Below are 9,319 nucleotides of genomic sequence, written 5' to 3'. Positions count from 1 at the left end.
CCCAGACCTCAAGCTGACTGACGCCCAGGACCTGAACCAACACTTGACTGTGACTTGCGCATTAGTGTAAATGACTCCAGTCACCGACTAGTCTCTCTCTCCCCCACCCCCTCCCTTCCCCTCTCTAAAATCAGTTAAGAAAACAACAAAAACATAAAACCAGACAGAGTTTCTTTATTGCTTGCTTTAAAAGTTATATGCTTATTGGAGTTCTCAGTTCAGCAAAGTTTAGGAATAAAAGTTTCCAAATCTTGGTATAAGCCTTTGTGGAAACAACTTCATAATCCTTATTTGAATTTATATTTGTAAGCATTTGTACGATCTGTAACTCTAATTCTGAAATATCTGGCCCTGTAGACTTCTAGGGACATTAAAAGTATGACAGTTCCTAGGCTCTTCGTTCTTACAGATCTTCTTCCTTTGGATAAGACTAATAATAGAATATTGCACACTTTGGTTAGTTCACCTCGGGCTTCTTCACTGTGAAAAGTCCTTTCGCTGTCATCAATTCAACAGATAGTTAAAGATTACCCTGTGAAGGAACGTAAGGTTCATAGAGGCAGTTTTCGTGCGTCGCGCGGGCCGCTGGCATCGCGGCCAGTGCGCGTTCCCCTGCTGCGCGTTCCCGCGGCATCTGGTCGGGACGAGGCCAGGCCTCAGCCTGAAGCGCGGGGCACGGTGGGACCAGCCTTCCGGTTATCTATGTGATCTGCAGCAAGCGGCTTAACCACCACTTTTTTGTAAATGGAGATAATGTCTGTTTTATAAGGATTATGAAAATTTAGCAAGAGAATGGTTTCTTAAAGCTCTCAGTGTGTGTATATATAGTACTTTCTAGGGACTGTGTTTCAAAATACAGCTTTAAAACTCGAACAGATTACAATTCCTGTTCTAAATAAATTTCCACATAGTAAGACGATAAGACAAGTCACAGAATATTATGGAAATGTTATGGGTGTTCAAAGTAGGGAGAGATGAAGTGTGCTTGAGGGAATCAGGAAAAGAGGTGGCATATGAAATGGTCCTTGAAGGATAGTTAATATTTCCAACAATTAAAATACATAGGTGTATCCATATTAAACAAACAATCGTATGCAGGAAGGTAAAAAGGTACTGCGTGTGACTCTTTTGGCTGTAATGCAGGAATGACACAGTGAAGTACTGAGAGATTCCCAAGATATGTGGGGTGGGGCCATATTAGTGGTGCTAGGTGGAGCCTAGTAGACAATGGGCAACTCTTGATAGTTTGGAGGCAGGCCTATGGGATAGGTAATAGCATTGGTAGGTGGAAGCACCAAGAGTGGAGAGACCAGTTAGGAGAGGCTATTGCATTATTTCAGTTAAGAAATAATAAAGGCTCTGTTCAGAATTATATCTTCCATTCTAGGGCAATTAATTTTCCTTCCTTGTCTTGCACAGTCTTTCTAATTTTTACTTATTTATTATTTATTTATTTATTTAAATCCTCACCGGAGGATATTTTTTCCATTGCTTTTCATAGAGAGCAGAAGGGAGAGAGAGAGACAGAGAGAAGGGGAGAGGGAGAAACATGGAGGTGAGAGAGACATATCAATTGACTGCCTCCCACTTGCATGCCAACTAGGGCCAGGGACTGAGCCTGCAACCAAGATAACGTGCCCTTGGTCAGAATTGAAACCCGGGGCCCTTCAGTTTGCAGGCCAGTGCTCTAACCACTGAGCAAAACTGCCTAGGGCTCTCATTTTTGTTTTTATTGTTGACTTTAGAGCGAGAGGAAGGGAGAGCGAGAGGGAGAGAAACATCTGTGTGAGAGAGAAACATCGATCTGTTGCCTCCTACATGTGCCCTGCCCGGGAATCAAACCCAAGACCCTTCAGTGCATGGAATGATGCCCCAACCAACTGAGCCACACCAGCCAGGGCTCTAATTATTATTATTATTTTTATTTTTAATTTCAAGGATTTTTTTAAACTAGTACATTTCAAGTGATTAATTGGTCACTTAGCTTTGGGCAGATAATGTGATTGATTATCACTCCCTGCCCAAGGTCAAGGAGTATTCACTGAGGACCTACTCTATGTAGGCAAAGGGCTAGTCACTCAAGATACAGAGTTAAATAAGAAAACTTACATGAACAGATCCTTTCCAGATAACAGGGTAAGTGTTCTGAGTGAGGGTCTGCTGGAAAAAGAGGGCATGGAGTTCTGAGGGTGGTGTATTTTGAACAAGGGGAGGTAGTGCTTTGAAAGAAGGTTATTCCAGCCATTAGGGCCAAGCTTCTGAGCAGGAGAATGGAGGTGGCACAGATACAGGAGCAGGAAAGTTAATTAGGCAGAAATCTTAAAACACTGTAGAATATGAGAGATCTAAAAGGTGAGGAACTCATGAGCAAGTTGGCAGAACATCTCAATTTTCTACTGGTGACATCTTACGTGAGCTAACAGTTTTAGTGATTCCTCTTCTTTTTGCTACTTTACTTCAGTAGCAAAACTTGAAATTCTGCTTCTTCATGTTCCTAAAACTTCCTAAACTGAAATCAGTAGCTGGAGCTTCTCTTGAAGTCAGGAGCAAAGGCCTTTCATTGGTACACACAGTGAGAGATTTCTTCTGCCCACTGAGCCTGCTTCCACCATTGAGCCATGGCTTTGTTTCCTTCTTCAGTTCCCCATTCCTCTCTGTAGGCCTTTCCCCAGTTTCGTACATCCGTTGGGGAGTAGGTATGAGCTGTACTGGAATACATTTCTTTTTCTTTTAAAGGAATTTACTGCCCTGGCCAGTGCTGTTCAGTGGTTAGAGCGTCAGCCTGTGAGCCAGTGTTGAAGGTTCAATTCTCGGTCAAGGGCACATACCTGGGTTGCAGGTTTGATCCCTGCCCCCAGTGGGGACACGTGTGGGAGGCAACCAATCAATGTGGTGTCTCTCTCATGCCAATGTTTCTCTCTCTTTCTCCCTCCCCCCTCCCTTTCATTCTCTCTAAAAATCAATGGAAAAAATATCCTCATTCCTCGGGTGAGGATTGAAAAATAAATAAAGAGTTAAAAAGGGATTTACTGTCCTCAGGAAAAAAAAATGCTCACACAACATAGAAACAGCCTATCTATAATGAGGAGTGAGCGTCCATCCCTGAGATTCTCAGGGATACTTGGCTGAGGTGACGGTACACAATGAAAGACCAAGAAAGGAGATAAAATGCTGACTCAAGTGTGAGCACTCCTTTTTCTGCCTTAATAACAAACCTGGTCATGGTCTCAATTGATATGAGTGAAGTGAGACATTTAATACAAGGCTGGATCCAGCTCATTGTCAAGTTCCAGTTCCCTTCTTCCTGTTTGCTTTCGTTTTCCCAGTTCCAACCTCTCTCTCTAGCTTTGTTTAGTTCCCAGTTGAGAGAGACCAGAGGGAATTATGATTGGAGTGGGGATGGGGGAAACCTGGTAGGCAATAGGTAAGATTTCACCAGGCCAGAGTGAAGAGAAAACAAGGATAGTAGCCCAAGGGAGCTCTGCTCAGCTTTCTTGAGTCACCCTATTGAAGCAGAAGCAAAGAGCAACTGCCCAGGGCTGTACGAAGTAGGCAGTTTTTTAAATACAGAATTAGTCACCTATGGGTAAAAGTGGCCCAAACAGGGTATAGGACCCTAACTTGGTCTGCTAGAGATTGCAATGAATTTGACTACAAGTAACAGGAAAGCTAAACGAAAAGTGGCTTCAACAAGATAAGCATTCTTTCTTAGGTAAAAGAAATTGGAGATAAATTGTCTAGGATTAGCATTGCAGCCACAGATGCTCTCCAGGACCCTTCTATCTCTGTTCCACTCTCCTCAGCATGTATCTTCCACCCTCAGGGTCACCTTATTGTCAAAGAGGGCATCCAGTCGTCATATCTGCATTTCAAGAGGAGCAAAATAAATACAGAAGGGCAAAGAAGGGGCCCTTCCCAGCTGAGTCAGATCCTTTCTCATATTTTATTTTTCAATGATCAGAAGTACAAGGCCATACTTACCAGCAGTGGAGCTAAGCAATGTAATCTTTATTTTTGGCACAATGCTCCCAGTTTAAAAGGGAAGAAAAGCTCCCTCTTCTATATTTTTCATGGTGTCACCCATATTGGGTGAGCACATAGTAAGTATCCAATATAGTTGTTGATCACTTAACTCAAAAACAGGAAACCATTTTACAATCAAGATTTTGGGAGCATAAAAAAGGATATAAACCTAAGATCAAAGATCTATATTTTATAAACATTAGCTTGGAACTCTCATTAACACCTAGAGTTGACTTTTAGCTAAATTCACCAAAAATATATGATGTTACAAGTGCTCCAACATAAGGACATAATCTGGGAAACGAGCAAAGTGGTCTGCTTTTTAGAATAAAGGGCTTCACTGTTCTTATTCATTTCTCTATCTCCAACACCTGTAACACTGAATGAATGAGTTACAGTGTCCTCCCACCAGCTTATGGTCTTGATTTCCTCATAATCCAGATACCCTGCTTCTTCCTCTGCATTTTTAATACCTAGTGTGATCTCAATTGCTGCCCCCCACTCTGAAATTTCTTAGGCCTGTGAGTTTTGCCTCCCTGAAAAGGTTTCCAGCTCTTTCCACATCTGTCTCAGCAGTACTGAAGCTATACTTACTGATGCTTCTGAAGCCCATGTCTTTTGGGGCCCAGCAAGCACTGATAAGTCTTCTGGCCTTGGCTTATCTCTAAAATCTTACTTTTTTCCTTCCACTTTACATACTCTAGGCTTTGGGTAACTTGTACTACTTCAATGACAGCATGTTATGAGATGTTCTAGGTAAAATCTTTTAGCTGGATCTTAGCATCCCTAATTTTTCCATCTCTTGGAAAGTGAAGGGGAATAGCAACCTACCCACTGCTCTCAAAGAAGGCATTCCTAAGGTCTCTGTGCTTCCTCCAGAAAGATAGGCTGCTCATCTTTTCCAAGGGAGAACATAAAACATCTGCAAAAACTCTGTTCAATGCCTGTCTGGGCAGAAGTCCCACTTGTTTGTTATTTTGAAATATATGTCACTGTAAATAATTTAGGAAGGAATTTGACCCATGTACCCCAAGGAACGTTAAGAAAATTACAAATGATGTCACCATGAGCCAATAATTTTTGCCCCAAAGACTGTAATGAAAGCAGCCAGGACAGCCCCTCCCTTGCCTAGCCCTTTATTGAAACAGTTGCCATGGAAACTCTACAGAAGCTTGGCTATAGGCTGTGGACAAAGCTGTGTGTCTTTACCTTAATCCTCACCAAGGGAACCATCCTTCTTTTGGAATCTAGGATTGGTTGGACCACCAGGTAATCCCAATTTCGGTAAAGAGCTCAAACTATGGATGGTAATATCCGACCATTGCTTGACTGAAACAGTTTGGCTGGTCTCTTTCTTTAGGTGCCCTTCTCATTCCGATAAAAAAGAAAAAGAGAGAAGTGTAGTCTGGTACAGAGAAGGAAGACATCCTGATTTTGGCAGGCCTTAAATATAGCAGAAGCCCTCCTTCCCACCCTCTTCCTGCTTAAGTATGACAGTTCCTACTGGTCCGCTGTTCTTTCGAGCAGGTCGAACTGAGTCTAAAACGTCAACCTTCTTCTTCATTAGACCCTATTTCTCCTTTACAAGACCATCTTGGTTTGGGTTTTCCCAAAGGCAAAGACAGATAAAAACTGGGATGCAATAGCTCTAGACAGTTTTGCTCAGTGGTTAGAGTTGTCAGTCCTTGGACTGAAGGGTCCCTGGTTTGATTCTGGCCAGGGGCACATACCTTGGTTGCAGGCTTGATCCCCAGCCCCAGTCTTGGGTCGAGTGGGGGCGGTACCCAATCAATGTGTCTTTCTCACTTCGTTATTTTTCTCTCTTTCTCTCTCTCCGCCCTCCCCCCCTCTTTCTGAAAAGCAATGGAGCCTGGCCAGCGTGGCTCAGTGGTTGAGCATCGACCTATGATCCAAGAGATTTAAGTTCAATTCCCGGTCAGGACACTTGCCCAGATTGTGGGCTCGATCCCCAGCGGGGGCTGTGCAGGAGGCAGCTGATCAATGACTCTCTCATCATTGATGTTTCTATCTTTCTCTCCCTCTCCCTCTTTTTAATCCTCACTGAGGATATCTTTTCTATTGCTTTTTTAATAAATATATTTTATTGATTTCAGAGAGAGGAAGGGAGAGGGAGAGGGAGAGGGAGAGGGAGAGGGAGAGGGAGAGGGAGAGGGAGAGGGAGAGGGAGAGGGAGAGGGAGAGGAACATCAGTGATGAGAGTCATTGATTGGCTGCCTCCTGCACTCTCCCTACTGGTGTCCTCTCTCTGAAATCAATGAAGATTTTTTTAAAAAATATTTCAAGGAAAGGACAAGAAAGCTGATGGGCAGTTAAGTAGGAACTGAAGAAACTGATACATACAGGTGGAGTTGCAATGTTTCTGATATCTCAAAATTTCATCTTTGTCAGACAGAGGAGGCTTGTGGGACTTAGGGTCTAAAACCAGTGTAAAAAAAGGAACTCCACCAGGATCTCAAAGCCCATTGTTTTTTTAAAAATCATGCCAGGAGGGAAAATGTCAGAATAAAAATATTCTTGAATTCTCTTTATGTTTCATAAAAGTGTGCATATTTTGTTTTTATATGGACAGAAATTCTTATGCACACCACATTTGAGACCCCCTGACTATTGGAAGAGCTTGTCTACAGATAGTTAAGCATTCCAAACTTTCTGCCCATAAAATTTAACTTTTTTCCCCCAAATATGTTTTTATTGATTTCAGAGAGAGGAAGGGAGAGGGAGAGAGAAAGATAGAAACATCAATGATGAGAAAGAGAGCCATTGATCAGCTGCCTCCTGCAGGGCTCCTACTGGGGATCAAGCCCGCAACCTGGGCATGTTCCCTGACCAGGGATCGAACCTTGATCTCCTGGATCATAGGTCAATGCTCAACAGCTGAGCCACGCCGGCTGGGCAAGATTTAACTATTAAATCCTAAAATGAATGGGAGTTAGGTAGTGAATGGGAGTTAGGTAGTAAATACTAATGTGTTCCTGCTTGCCTACAGGGTTGCTCTAATCCAGTGATTTTCAGCCAGTGTGCCGCAAGAGGCACAAGGGGTGCCTCAAGAGTTTGAAAACATGCAGTACCTGGCTATTTAGTCAAGGGCACTGACCTCTTTTCCCTTAGATTGTCAAATAAAATAATGACAACAGACAGCACAACAATAGCTGTCTGAATTCTGGTGTGAATGAATCAAAATTATACCTATTTTTTTGTCAGATCAGCAAAAATTATATTTTTGGTGTGCAGCAGAATTTTAGTAGTTAACGTGCCATGAGATGAAAAAGGTTGAAAATCGCTGCTCTATGTCACTGTTACTCCTCTCTCTGCTATTATATTAGAAATGTGCTTCTTGTTATGACTATTAGCCCAATATTTGTGATATATTTTGCAAGTAGTTTCTTACAGTTTGTCTTTTGATTTTGCTTCCGGTGATTTTTGCCACATAAAGGTTTGTTTTTAAAAAATGTCATCTTTTATTACAAATGGATTTTGAATTATAGGTCACAAGCCTTCCCCGGACCCAGGTTATAGAGGAATTCATCTGTTTTCTTGTAGTACTTGTTTGGTTTTGTTCTTTACATTAAGATCTCTGATCTCCTTGGAGTTTATTCTTGGCTGTAGTGTGATGTGTAGGTCCAACTTAATCTTTTGGCCAATGACTATATTCTCTGCAGTCACACATCTCTAAGCTCTTTCTTGGGCTGAGTAACTTCTGCATGTAGTGAATCACATTAGTTTTTCCGTTTGGTTTCAAAGGGAACTGTTTCCGGAAATGTTTATAGATTCTGAGGGTGTACCTTATCTGGAACTCTAGTGCCTCATGAAAAGAATATTGTATTTACAAAGCGCTTTTCTGACTGTCCAGACTTACTCAAAGATTGTAGAAATTTTAAATAAGGTGGGTGATATGGTTTCCATGATTAGGGACTTCAACTTGTGGAAAGACGTGTAGTGATTAGAAAACAACTGAAGGCAGCATAGAACTATTAGAATTTTCATTTTGAGTTACTGCCTAAATACCAGGAAGTATTTCTCTGCACTAGGGAAACAATCAATCTTTATGAAGGAGTAGCTTTTGCATTATTAATTTCATTTTTTTAATTAAATTTATTGGGGTGACATTGGTTAATAAGATTATATAGGTTTCAAGTGTTCATTTCTATGGTACATTTCAGCTACAGGTAATGGAGAACCAAATTCACAGAGGCTTAAACATTTCCACCCCCTCTCATATAAGAAATCTGGAGGTAGGTGGTTACTAGCTTTGGTTCAGCAGCTCAACAGTGTTAGGGATAGCACCTCTACAGTTTTGTGGGCCTTTGACACATGGCTCCAAGACGGCTGCTGGAGCTTCCAGTGGAAGAATATGCTGCCCTGAAATAGGCCACTCTGGCATAAGGACTGTTTTGAGTTACAGGCATGTAAAGAAAAGCAGGTGCGAGAAGGGCACTTCAATCTCTCCTTTTCCTTCTGAAAGCAGGAGATAAAATTCCCTTGTAAAAGATGCCCTCCCTATACCAAGAGAAGAACATTCTTTTTTTTTTATTTTTAAAAATTTTTTAAATTTTTGTTTAAAATATTACAGATGTCCCTTTTTCTCCCCGATGACCCATTCCACCCCGTCCCATCCCCCTCCCCAGTCCCTCTCCCCACCATTGTCCGTGTCCTTGGGTTGTGCATATATGCGTATAAATACTTTGGTTGAGAAGAACATTCTTATCACCAGAGATAAGGAGCTGAAGCCTAGAGAAACCTGTATAAATGGACCTTGTTAAAAATAACCCTTATCTTGCCCATATACTTTAGTTGTTTTCACACTTACTACTGAAAGGTTAATGGTCGGTGGTGTGAGGGCAGGCTAAAGAGCCATCTCAGATGGGTGAATAAAGAAAAATTAAATTTTTAAGAGGGGATGGGGATTTCCAAAGGGAAGGGCTACAGAGCACTGAGTCAAAGGGTATTGGTCTATGATGGCAGCAAAAATATACGTGGGACAGTGAAACAAGAAAGGGAATAGAAGCGAGAGGAGAACCCAGGCTGGGCTACTCTGGCTCACTGAGAGGTCAGAGAGAAAAGGCCCTTGGAGACAGGTTCAGGGAGTAAGCCCCGGATGAGGTGCCGCTGCCCATTGCTCCCCTGGTTGCAAGTATCCTGGGGTCACCTGGGGTGGGAGGATGGAAATGCACTGGTGTGCTCCCCTGGTGGGGAGCACGCACTGGGTCCTTTGTCCTGAACTTATTTCTCTCTCTCTTGCAGGTGGAAATCTTAGGGGAGGTCTCGGGAGTGTCTC

The sequence above is a fragment of the Miniopterus natalensis genome, chromosome 3, assembly GCF_054644295.1.
Source record: "Miniopterus natalensis isolate mMinNat1 chromosome 3, mMinNat1.hap1, whole genome shotgun sequence".
Lineage (NCBI taxonomy): Eukaryota > Metazoa > Chordata > Mammalia > Chiroptera > Miniopteridae > Miniopterus > Miniopterus natalensis.
The sequence above is the reverse complement of the archived record's forward strand: the minus strand, read 5'-3'. Positions refer to the sequence as shown.